The sequence below is a fragment of the Protopterus annectens genome, chromosome 7.part0, assembly GCF_019279795.1.
Source record: "Protopterus annectens isolate FY-2018-M chromosome 7.part0, PAN1.0, whole genome shotgun sequence".
NCBI classification, from domain to species: Eukaryota; Metazoa; Chordata; order Ceratodontiformes; family Protopteridae; genus Protopterus; species Protopterus annectens.
The window spans coordinates 1,314,331,106-1,314,345,309 of NC_056739.1; positions in this window are offsets into that span (position 1 = coordinate 1,314,331,106).

The following is a 14,204-nucleotide window of genomic DNA, read 5'->3' on the forward strand; positions in this document are numbered from 1 at the left end:
CATGCTCCCAAAAACTTGAATTACACACTTTGGACCGATTCCTATTATTTGTATCTGAATGTATTTACCAGGGTAGAGCATTAGTTCACTGAATAGTAATTTCTAGAACAGTTTGAGTCTGTGAGTAACATAACCAGACTTTACAAGATAAGGTTATACTCCTATGGAGTAATCTTAGTAATGCACTCTACATAACACAAATGATGGTTTAGTATTAGGTGATACTCTAAATAATGCATACAAACTAATTTTATTCATTGTCTGACTGTGTGAAATACACATTTCTAACAATGTTGTAGAGCTGAATGTAGAAACGATAATTAAAGAATATGGTATCATTTATGTATGGCAGATTATGAGAAAGATAAGAGAAAAACATTTGTGTTATGCACAGGCAGAAGTATAACTATAAATATATATATATGTATATATATATATATATATATATATATATATATATATATATATATATATATATATATATATATATATTCCTATTGTATGCCTCTCCGAATTAGTGAAGAACCATTGGTGTAAATGCTACTGTAAATTTAGGGTAAACAGCTGTAGAACACTGATAATAACCATGCAGTGTTGAACAGCACTGGGGTATCATATCTGCAGTTTGAAAGGTCTCAATACATGTAAGGGTTTCAGAATTCTACACTGATATCTGAAAGCATGTGTCATGTCATGGCCAAATACCTGTGCTGTACTGTGCACATATCTATGTATTTCACACACACATGTTCTTTTTGCTTTCTCTGTTCCATGATAATTGATGCTGTGCCATTGTCAGCTTGTCATCGATATTAGATGTTGTCCTCAACAGACTGGGTGATGCTGTTACTGCTTGGGGGTGATGCACTAAGTATTTACTTAGTGAGCAATGTAATATTTGTGCACCTGAATAGTAATCCTCTAATTAAATTACAGTTTGGTAGCTGAAGGAGAAAACACGCCTATGTAGTCTGTCTTTTATCTGCATATAGTACTCCATATCTACTCCAACTCTGCCTCCCATCTCACTTTTTCTACACCTAACCTAGATCCTCTTGAGTGCCTCAGTATATTTCCTCCTTACCACAATTCTGGTAGCCCATCCCATGGGTCCCTAACCTTTTCTGTAAAAAAGCACTTTCAGAGATCCAGGTAGTTGTTAGACTATAAGATTTACTCTCCGTGCTCCACCCCCTTCACTCTATATGCCTATCAACTTTTCAGAGTTTTGCAGAATATCCATATTTTTGCCTGATATGTTTGGTGTGTTCTTCAAAAAGTTGTAGCTTTCTACCAATCATTGAGTACTGAAGTTATTAAATAATGACAGGCATTTGAGTTTCAGTCTTTGTATCCTTCAGAAAGTGCATGCTAATGCAAAACCTGTTATTCTGGCAACTTTCTGAGTTTACAAAAAACAGTATTTAAAATCTAGCTTTAATTCTGGGCCTTTGGCCCCCATTATTTTTAGCTTTGTCCAGAATTATTGCTCCAAGAGGTTGAGAGTTATGCTACAATGTCTTTTCTGGTTAAAATGACTCTACACTTGCCTGGCCTTATCTTGTGCACAAATATTGTGTCTCCCCATCTCTGCTGGACTCTAGTCAGAAGCAGAGACAGATTATAGTGAAATAGGGCCCTAGGCAAGGTAATGGATCAGGGCCCCCCCTGCATCACCACCCCATCGGGTCTCTGCCCCACCAAAATCCCCATCCAGCAGCCATTCCAATGGCCCATTACTTGCCTCTCTCATTTTCCCCCCAGTCACCATAAAACACTGCTCACACCTGTCAGTGTGATACTATTTTCTTCTTTACTTGTACAAAGATTACAGATATTTGGATTTAATTTAAACCTTTTATTCCAAATGTTTATAGCACGTCCACCGATAGGCTTGGCATGAGCAACAGTAAATTTCCCTGCCTCTGAAACTCATTCAGTGAAACTGCAGTGAATCTCACATTCATAGAAAATGCACTGAGCCAGTGACAGATTCAGATAAAGTAAACCTTAGGGTGGTTTTCATATTATTGGCCCCTGCACACATTTTTCGATTCATGCATAAATGCATATGTTCTTTGGTTCAGCTTCCTGATTGTATTCGATTATATTCTTTGTTTAACACAGCACCCCTTGTTAGGGTTTGTTTTAAATTTGAAGTTTTGAACATTTTTTACTGTAAGTAGTGCAAAACAGCATAAATGAACCGATAATGACAAGGCTTGCCATATCAGAAGATTTCATTCAGAAAAGGCCACTCAAACTGCTATCATTATAATCCACCAATAACAGTCAATATGCAAAATCTTTGCAGAAGTAAAAGTCATCTGAATAATTCCACATTAAAGAGATCTGTCAACCAATGAAGAGGTTGCTGCTGGCAAACAACTTTACATTTCAGTGTTGTATCAACAAGTTCAGTGCCTGCTGCCCTTGAAGAATTAATTGCCTATGTGACATAAAAACTAATGTGTTGGTGATATGCAATAGGGAATGGCTGGCAAGTGACAAACAGACAACAGGTTCATAGTTACTAGGTATCTCATCCAAAAGAGGACAAACTCTGGAGGGCAGCACCAACATACTGAGGTCCCTTTCTTGTACTGCATCTGGAAATGCACACAATATTTGCTTCATAGCCTAACAAAGACCCTTGACATTGGAAGCATAACCACTTTGTTTTTAGATTTTACTGCCCTGTGGATGCACCCCAAAATTCTGTTTGCTGTAGTTAGTGACCTCTCACTCTGCTTCTGGTGGCTATTTCTGATTGCTGTCAGCATCCTGTGATCCTTTACATAATCTGAGCCATACTTTCCACACCCTCAAAACTGGTACTTTAAACCAGGGTTGTTCTAGCTCAAGTACAGTACTTGCATTTGTCTGCATTGAACCTCAGCTGCCACTTTTCTTCCACCTCATCAAATTTCCCATATCCTTCCTTACATTCCTGCCCTTGTTCTACTTCTGCTACCTAGCTTTACATCATCAAATAAAAGATAGATCTTGTTCTATAGTCACTCATGTATGTCTGAGATAAAACGTTAAGAGTACTGAAACAAACATTGAACCGAGTGGAACTCCATTGGTCACTTCACTTACTCCTCATATTATTTCTCCAGTTCTCATCCTTAGTGGTCTGCCATTTAGCCATGCAACAGTCCAGTTATTTTGTCTTCATCCTTCCTACCACTCTTCCAGCTATATGGACACATTATGGTGTGAGACAAAATCAAAGGCCTTGTTGATGTTGAGGTAGACCACATCTATTGGTATACCCCTGCCTGGTTCACCTGTAACTCAGACATAAACTAGACCAGATTTGACTGACAGTTTATTCTAGTAAAGAATGTATGCTGTTTGTAGAAGCAGGATGGCTTGACCCTGGGCAGCTTGATCTCAATGCAATTGGATAAACTTTCATATTAAAATTCACATTTATTGTCTATGAGAATATTTATTGGACAGTTTAACCCCAGATGTTTTGACCCTGGACTCATCGTCTTCTTTCGGCTATTCCCGTTAGGGGTCGCCACAGCGGATCATCTGTTTCCATTTCTTCCTGTCCTCTGCATCATGCTCTTTCACACCAACCACCTGCATGTCCTCTCTCACCACATCCATAAACCTGATCTTAGGCCTTCCTCTTTTCCTCTTACCTGGCAGCTTCATCCTTAGCATCCTTTTCCCAATATACTCAGCATCCCTCCTCAGCACATGTCCAAACCAACGCAATCTCACCTCTCTTGCTTTGTCTCCAAACTGTCCAACCTGAGCTGACCCTCTAATATACTGATTACTAATCTTGTCCATCCTAGTCACACCCAGTGCAAATCTTAACATCTTTAACTCTGCCACATCCAGCTCTGACTCCTGCCTTTTCGACAATGCTACCGTCTCCAACCATATAACATAGCTGGTCTCACTACCCTCTTGTAGACCTTCACTTTCACTCTTATTGGTACCCGTCTGTCACAAATCACTCCTGACATTCTTCTCCACCCATTCCACCCTGCCTGTACTCTCTTCTTCACCTCTCTTCCACACTCATCATTACTCTGAACTGTTGATCCCAAGTACTTAAACTCATCCACCTTTACCAACTCTACTCCCTGCATCCTCACCATTCCTCTACCCTCCCTCTCATTTACACACATATATTCTGTTTTAGCCCTGCTGACCTTCATTCCACTCCTCTCTAAAGCATATCTCCATCTCTCCAAGGTCTCCTCAACCTGGTCCCTACTCTCACTACATATCACAATGTCATCCGCAAACATCATAGTCCATGGGGCCTCCTGTCTAATCTCATCTGTCAACCTGTCCATCACCACTGCAAATAAGAAAAGGCTCAGAGCTGATCCTTGATGTAAACCCACCTCCACCTTAAACATATCTGTCACTCCTACCGCAGTCCTCACCAATGTCACACTACCCTTGTACATATCCTGTACCACTCTTACATACTTCTCTGCCACTCCCGACTTCCTCATGCAATACCACAACTCCTCTCTAGGCACCCTGTCATATGCTTTTTCTAAGTCCACAAAGACACAATGCAACTCCTTCTGACCTTCTCTGTATTTCTCCAACAACACTCTCAGAGCAAATATTGCATCTGTAGTGCTCTTTCCTGGCATGAAGCCATACTGCTGATCACTAATCATCACCTCCCTTCTTAACCTAGCTTCCACTACTCTTTCCCATAACTTCAAGCTGTGACTGATCAATTTTATTCCTCTGTAGTTACTGCAGCTCTGCACATCACCCTTATTCTTAAAGATAGGTACCAAACACTTTTTCTTCACTCCTCAGGCATCCTCTGACTTTCCAAAATTTCATTAAACAATCTGTTTAAAAATTCCACTGCCATTTCTCCTAAGCACCTCCATGCTTCCACTGGTATGTCATCTGGGCCAACAGCCTTTCCAGTCTTCATCCTCTTCATAGCTGTCCTTACTTCCTCCTTGCTAATCTGCTTCACTTCCTGATTCACTATCCCCACATCATCCAACCTTCTCTCTCTTTCTCTCATTTTCTTCATTCATCAGCCCTTCAAACTACTCTTTCCATCTACTCAACACACTCTCCTCACTTGTGAGTACGTTTCCCTCACTGTCCTTTATCACCCTTACCTGCTGCACATCTTTCTCAGCTCTGTCCCTCTGTATAGCCAATCAGTACAGGTCCTTTTCTCCCTCTTCAGTGTCCAATCTCTCATACAACTCTCTATATGCCTTATCCTTAGCCTTCGCCACCTCTCTCTTTGCCATGTGCCTCATCTCCTTATACTCATGTCTACTTTCTTCATCTCTTTGACAATCCCACTTCTTCTTCGCCAGCCTCTTCCTCTGTATACTCTCCTGTACTTCCTCATTCCACCACCATGTCTCCTTGTCCTCCTTCCTCTGTCCAGATGTCACACCAAGCACCTTCCGAGCAGTCTCCCTTACTAGGTCTGCTGTAGTTACCCAGTTATTCGGTAACTCTTCATTGCCTCCCAGTGCCTGTCTTAACTCTTCCCTGAACTCCATCTCATAATCACCCTTTTTTAACTTCCACCATTTAATCCTTGGCACTGCTTTCACACTCCTCCTCCGCTTCTTGATCACCAACATCATCCTGCAGACCACCATTCTATGCTGCTTAACTACACTTTCCCCAGTCACCACTTTACAGTCTCCAATCTCCTTCAGACTGGCCCTCCTACATAGGATATAATCCACCTGTGTGCATCTTCCTCCACTCTTGTACATCACCCTATGCTCCTCCCTCTTCTTAAAATACGTATTCACCACAGACATGTCCATCCTTTTTGCAAAAACCACAATCATTTGACCTTCTGCATTCCTCTCCTTAACACCATACCTACTCATCATTTCCTCATCCCCTCTGTTCCCTTCACCAACATGCCCATTGAAGTCTGCTCCAATCACTAGTCTTTCACCCTTGGGTACACTCACCACCACTTCATCCAACTCACTCCAAACTTTTTCTTTCTCATCCATCGCACACCCAACTTGTGGAGCATATGCACTAACAACATTCATCTTTACACCATCAATTTCAAGCTTCATAAACATCACTCTATCAGACACTCTCTTCACCTCCAAAACACTCTTGGCATACTGTTCCATTAGGATATCCCCTACCCCATTTCTTCTGACATCCACACCATGATAGAATAATTTGAACCCGCCTCCTATACACTTGGCCTTACTTCCCTTCCATCTGGTCTTTTGCATGCACAATATATCAACCTTCCTTCTCTCCATCATATCAGCTAGCTCTCTCCCTACACCAGTCATACTGCCAACATTCAAAGTTCCTACCCTCAGTACTACACTCCTAACCTTCCTCCTCTCTTCCTGCCTTCGGGCATGCCTTCCCCCTCTTCTTCTTCTTCTTCAGCCAACAGTAGCCCAATTTCTGCCAGCACCCTGTTGGCTAACAGTACTGGTGGCAGTCGTTGTTAACCCGGGCCTCGACCGATCCGGTATGTAATTATGAAAAGTTTTCCGCATCAGTAATTTTTGGCAGAGGTTTATCCGGGCTTGGGACTGGCACAAAGAAATGCACTGGCTTGTGCATCCCCAGTGGCTGGGTTGGACTATTTGCTCCCAATTAAAATTTAATAAAAGCATTGTAATACTTAATATTTTGCTTAGAAATTTTAGATAGGAATTGAATACATTATTTAACATTTTAATATGTAAATGTTAATTTAACATATTATTTAATATCTAAATATAATTAATTTAATTAACAATAGTTTTTAACACATTAGCAATGAAATCAATTAAGAATTTTACTTAGGAAGTTAACATATTTAACTATCTTATTTGAAGATTTACTCATCATATCTGAAGTTTTATTCAGTTTTATGCATTTAACTGTTATTAAAGCTGGTTTTATTCTCCAGACAGTGTTCAGTTTTTTTTTACTTTGCTAACGTAAGTTGTCTATGATTGTATCAGGTTACAGACCAGTAATGCGAATATTTTAATATAATGACGGGTTATTTTCTGCGCATTTGTGTATAATTGTCATATGTTTTCATTACTCTTGATGAGTGTTATAAACTGTTATAAAGCCTTGCTAACTACGGCATAACAGTAGTATCAAACTGTATACTAAGTGTTACAGATCTAGATATGGTATGTGATAATGCTGGGGTCAAAACATCCCGTACCTCTGTTTGCTGCCCTGAAGATTATTATACTCTAAGAAAGCAGTCAGCCCTTCCCCACCTGGCTCATATCCTCTCTATGTCTTTCCTGGCACTGCTATTAAGCAAACAGACCTGTAGTTACATTTTTCCCCTTTTGCCTTGTACAGGAGTACCACATTTACTACTTTCTGGTTCTCAGACAGTTCAGCATCTGCCTGTGGTCTGCTGAAGATCCAAATGGCAGTCTGCCATCACTGTTGCTAAATTCTTGAGGAGCCTAGGAGGCATACCATCCTTGTGCTTTATCATTTGGAAGGGCATGCAGTTCCCTCTCACCTTCCTTCCTTCATATCCCATTGTCTGTTCACTGCTGTCCTCATTCTACCTGCCTCCCCAAGCATAGAAGCCTCTCCTTGCTTTGTTATGAAGATGGAGACAAAGTATTCAATAAGTACCTCTGTTTTTTCAGTTTTTTCACTTCCTTCCTATCTTTGTGTAGCCTGATGAGATTTGTTCTTCTCTTCCTCCCTTCTGCTATGTAAAAATAAATTGTTCCCTTTCTTGAACACTTGTGCCAATTCCCTTTCAAGCTGAAACTTTTCTGTACTCACCATCTTTGTTGCTTTTTTTGGCTAGCCTCTTTACACGTTGTCTCCTCCATCTCCACCAACCTGCATTTCCACCTCTGATAGATCCTGTTTTTCTTTCGGTGATTGTCTCACATTTCTAACTACATTACCTTTTCCTCTTGCTGCCATTGGCTTTTTCTCCATGCATGCTTGCCCTGAGTACGTTATGCATGACTCATTCCCATTTCATATTTAGTATCTCAGTTTGCTGTAAATCTCCAAAAACTCAAATGAAAAGTTCACTAATCTCATAATAATATGTGCCTTCAAACACCATTGTTTTTGTCATTTTACTCTTAATCATTCCCTTTTTCTTGGTTATAACTGTAGCTATCTAAAGTTCATAATTTCATCCTTTCTCAAAGATCTACACTAGGTGGCTTAACCCTTCAGGTTCTAAGACCTTAGACATTTTCTGATTCCTCTGTTACAAGAAATTTGGAATTTTTGAGTCTGTTCTAGGTAAATTCAGATGCCTTTGAAAATTACTCCATTGCTCCATCCCCGTTCCTTTATTCTCTTATCTTTTATCTAGTCTCTCATTATACTCCCTTTATATGTCTAGAGGAAGATCCAGTTTATTACTCTACCAGTTTGTTTCAACCCCCCCCCCCCCACACACACACACTTTTCATGTACCTTATCTGCTAGGGTACTATCAAGGGTCTGACTCTGCATGTTTACATTCCCTCTTGTTGGGCTCTCATACATCAAAAGGTGGGTCCACTCTCCCCAATCTTTGTGAACATATAGGTTACCACTATAATGAAAAGGCTTATAACTCCACTTGCTGGCAGAAATTAATATGTGATAGACAGGGGCTATAGGCTTTAACTCTCACACTGCTGCTTTGAATGGTTGAATGTCTGTCAGAACCATCACTCATGGATTTGACTCCCTCCAGTGATACTCATTACAGTACAATTGATCTTAAGGATATAAGGTAAGTGTACTCTGCTGCCTTGGGTAATATCCAATATATGTCATACCCAAATAAGCTCCATATTGTACAGCTGCGGATCTGATTTAGAATCACTCCCCAGGATTTCACTTTGAGGGATATTGCTTATACTGCACTCTTATCAACAGTAACTGACACTTGACCTGAATTATTTTGCACACATACACTCGTGTAATATTTGCAGAAAGAAAGAAAGAAAGAAAGAGGGAATAAATGGTAACTACAGCAGTATATCCTTCCTTCCACAGGTTAGTCATATTATCAAAAAAAAAAAAAAGCTACACCTGACTGTTGGGTCTATATTAGAACATCGAACATTCAAAATGTCGAGTGTTCTAATATCAAACCCTACCAATCGAAAATACCAAACATCGAACGTTCAGAACAGCGAATTTTTTCCTAGGGAAAAAATTTGCTGTTCCAAAACACATACACACAACACAAGCACACCAAACAAACAGCAATCCACACACATACACCTAAAATCTTACACCTAACCCTACACTAAACCATACACACACCACTAACTATCCACTTACCTTAACCCAAACCCTAACCCTAAGGTCCATCACTATCACACACTCACCTCACCTGCACCCTAACCCTAACTCATCTAAACCACCCTAACCCTCATGTCCACACAATCACACACATACCTAACCTGCGCACTAACCCTAACTCACCTAATCTGCCCTAACCCTCATGTCCACACAATCACACACATACCTAACCCACACTCAATCGAACACTTACCTGAACCCGACCCGTAACTTTCCAACAGAGCACTGAAAATACTGAAGCAACAGAAACAGACAACCGAATTCTTTCCCTAGGAAAGAATTTGATTTTCTGCTTCTTCAATATTTTCAGCGTTCACTGAAAATGGGTCGATATTAGAACACTCGACATTTTTAATGTTCGGTGTTCTAATATAGACCCTGACTGTTTACCCTTACCTTAAAAATAAACCAACCTTTAAATATTCAAATGTAATTATTAGTATGTTTTTTTTTTTTTTTTATCAGGCTTATCTGACTGGACAGGCAACCCCTTTTCAGGAAGGCCCAGTGAGAAAAGCTTCATAAAAAGATTATACAAGCATATTCAAAACATAGAAAGTTAGAAGCAATCACACTGTAGCAAAAGGTTTAGGAGTAGAATATACACAGTACTGTAGTACATTATAGATTACAAATAAGATACATGCACATCAAGAAATACAGTCTATTTAAAATCATAAAGAAAGAAAACATGAAACACCAAACTACCATAAGTTTCCCACACTGGCTTTCAACAGGTAAAATAAAAACAAAGTATCCAAGTATAAAGCAAGTCCAAAGATGCAAGAAATAATTACTTATTAGTTAACTAGATTTTTATTTTCATTTTTAAGTGTTGTCATCTTACATCTTTCTTTAATTTCAATTCTCCAAGACTGAGAGCAATACAATACAGCTTATGTAGCTATTGACTGAGCTCTGAAAGACCTTATATTATAACAAGTTACTGATTCTAAGCTATTTCATTATCTTAAGATCAAAACACATATTATTCCAGCTATTGTCACAACTGCTGGCTCTAAGACTGATTCTTTAGATAAGTATATGGACTTTAAGTTAAAACAACTATTTTGGGGGGGGGGGGGCGTTTATGTCTTGAAAGTGCTTAGTAAAATGTTATATGACCCACATTCATTAATGGCTATACGTGATGCCCACAATTTGATTATAATTATCCCTAAGGCTCTTAATGGCACAAAAAAACCTGTAAAGATATGTTGTTGGAACAATTTATGCAATATGTTCTGGATTGGATTTTTGTTCAGGTTGAGTTTTATCACCAGATAAAGCTAATTTCTTTGGTGCAGCATGTGCCCCCATATTTGCAAATATTGTGTTATGGTCATGGGGAAATAACTTTGTGTTTTCATACAAGTATAGCAAATACAATACATTATATTTCAATTTTTTTGATATTTTTATTATGGTCTGCTACTAGAGATATGCTAAATTAATTTTAAGTACTTAGAATGACCACTGATTTTCTAAGGTTCATATATCATTCATCCAAAGATGGTACTAATTACTTTTATGTCACAATCTATAGAGTCAATGTTAACAGGACGTTTTTCACTTTCATCTATAGGAAGCCCACATATTCAAACGCCTGCCTACATTTAATAGTAACCATCAATTATGGCAAAAAATAAGTCTGGTTAAAGGCCAGATGATCAGATTATCATGAGTGGCAAGTGAAGATGAGGTGTTTAATGGTAAGCTTGTCAAATGTGTGAAATGTTCATTGAGAGAGAGAATTCTCTCCTGATTTAGTGTACCAACTAAAAAAATTAAATCACACTCACAAGAAAGGAGGAACCTCTTTTAAGAGCAGGAACTATACAGTACACTAAGGTGACTAAAGAAAACAAACATACAGTGGATTTTTATAAAGAGGTAGTCATAAACAGCTTTCATAATACATTTCCATGAATGTGTTATTATTTAAAGAACATGAAAACCACCATTACACAAGATGCACATACTGACACATTAATTTCAACATATAGAAGAGGCAGCAATATTAAAAATATTTTGAGAGTAACTGAAAAATAGACTTTTAGACAGAAAGTTATGCCACCAATAAAGAACATAAAATGACAAAATGTGGGGTCTGTAAGTATTGTAACTTTATCTGTGAATGACTATACGTAAGAGTAAATAATCATGGCAGGACCCTGTTATCCCCAAGCCAGTGATCTTGTAAAAGTGCCAAGGTGGTATATTTAGCTAGCTCCCTGTCCTGTGATACATCTTATGTAAGTAAAATGAAGAGGTAGCTGTGGCAAAGAAAACAGCAGCATACTTATGACATTAAAAATAAGGACAAGAAGAATGTCCTTTACAAACATTCCACCCAGTATGTTAATTCTCTAAAATAATCTATTTTTTGTCATTGACAAATGTGTAAAGACTCTACAGGGGGAAACGGTGAGGAAAACCTAACCTTCTGCATTGCAAGTGCTCTTAAATGCAACTAACCTACTGGGGTACAATGAACACATTCAATTACTTGTGCTCTTAGATTAAGAGCTGCAAAGTTGTAATTCATGTATAGTAAATACCCGTTACATATCTACTTTACAAATATACTTTTTGCACAGTTTTAAATGCATACGTTTTTTACGTTTTTTAACATATACAGCCCCATGCATTATCCTGTTTTTGTAAAATTTTTAGCAACAAAAAGGCTTTTAGGTGGTATTATTTTTATTTTATGTATAAGTAATGTATTTTAATATATTTAAATTAACTACACTTTTTTGTAATTTGAAGCTTGTTCCTGTAAAACTCTTTGAAGGACACTCACCCAGTGTCAGATGATTTTATGTCATATGACTTACTTTTAAAGGAGGAAGTAATAGATTGTAAAAAGTGGTTCTGATGATGTCCTAATAAAAGATGCTAGAAGACTAAACCACTTAACCAAATTTTTATTTTAATTTTTAAATATTAAAGTGATTATTTCCTGTATTGTGAGACTTGCTTTACCTGCTGCATATTTTGTTTTTAAAGAAAGAAAAAAATGGTTATGAACACAGGAACTATGTTATGATGTTTTAATTGTAGTAATTAATATGAAGAGCAGAAGATAGGTTATATTTGCAAAGACAGTCCCCGGGATTCATGAAGCTCGGCGCAAGGCCGGCGGTAGGCTTGCACCAACAGTGTGGCATGAAGATGGCACAGTAGCGCCAAATGCATATTAATGAAGGCACATTACCTCCACAGCCACGTGCACAGAAAAGGAGCATGAGTGCATAGGGCATGTTGAAGTGCCACACGGAGGCGTGGAAATGGCAGCTGTCGACGTGCAACCTAAAATGCTTGCATATAACAAGTTGCAAGATAGTAATCACATCTGTCAGTGTCCGTGGATACTGAAACGTATGCAAAGCATACAAGAAAGTTCCTGCGAACACAAAATGAAGAAGCAAACACAAATGCACAGTAGGGAATAATGGGTCCCTATCCCGTGAACAAATGACATGGAAAACCGTGTGCCCGTAGTCCAACGCAGTGTAGATAGCTATACCAAGTGGAAGTGAAACGCATCATATGTTAGCGAGCTGCCAGTAGTTACGTCCAGCCCAATGGTTAGGGTCATCAGCTGACCCATAATGTGAGGGAGGGTACGCAGCTGGGCAGATGTGTCCATAACAAAATACACAATAAATGTACATATCTAGCGACCGTATGTCCGAATCATATCCCACAAGGCATGTAATAGTCACATACAAAAGGTATGTCCGTATTTCACATACCAAATGTGACAAGAAATATAATAAGCATTTAAACGAAACAGAAGGAGCATATAAACAGCTACAACAATAAGGAAACATGTAGGCTGAAAGGAACAGCATTATCTGTACAGTCGACTGTGGTGACGTGCTGTCAAGTACAGTTGGATATGTGTATGGAATATATCCCATCCCGGACATAGGAAAAGGTGGCATCCTACCAATGATTAGAACAGTCAGCCAAAATCCGCAAATCAGCAGTACAAGCCAAACTTGTCAGGATGTGTCACAGTTGAACGGGTAGTACCTGGGTATACCAACCACGTAATGAAAGTTAAGTATGGGGGTGTACCTATGTGCATGAGGTATAGCATGTGGAAAGCAAACATGGCAGGGTAGTCCACACAACCATACAGGTACCTGACATATGTAGGGTATTCAATATGTTACTCTGGCCGTGTCATGGGCCAACAACCAAAGCAGTGCTGTATGGGGTGTGAGGAATATGTGCGTGTGTGGGGATGGCTAATGGTACAATCCTCTAAGGTGATACTGTGTCATATGCAGAATACGTGAACCGGAGGTGTATGAGGGAGCAGCGGGTGAAGCAGAAAGAAACACAAAAACATGTATAAACAGCTGCAATACAACCAGATGGGCAATACTGTAGAACACAATCCCACAAACATATGAATATTGAAATGTGTGATACAAATGTATAGACATGTCACAGGCACATACCCACAGATTGGTCCTGAGGGAACTGGCCAAAGCAAATACAACACACCTGGATGCATAATGGACTACCCAGCATCCCCTCCACATCACACAACCCACTCCCTTACCTGAACGTCCACCAAATCCAGCCATACTTGGCCTACTGGTTTGGTGCAGCCACATCGACACATAGTGACCACTATGCATATGTAGTAGGTAGTGTCACCCTAGGCAGTTGCAGGATTGCACACAATGTATCCCTTGCATGTAAAACCCCCAGCACATTTTCATAATGCCAGAAGAATGTTCAGTATATCTCTTGTTTTGGTCTTGTTCAATTTTTGGGATATCGCTCATGGGATAAGTAACCTGTGTAAACATTAGAATGGAAGACACGAAGTCCAGTCCTGTAGATATCTGGACACAAGT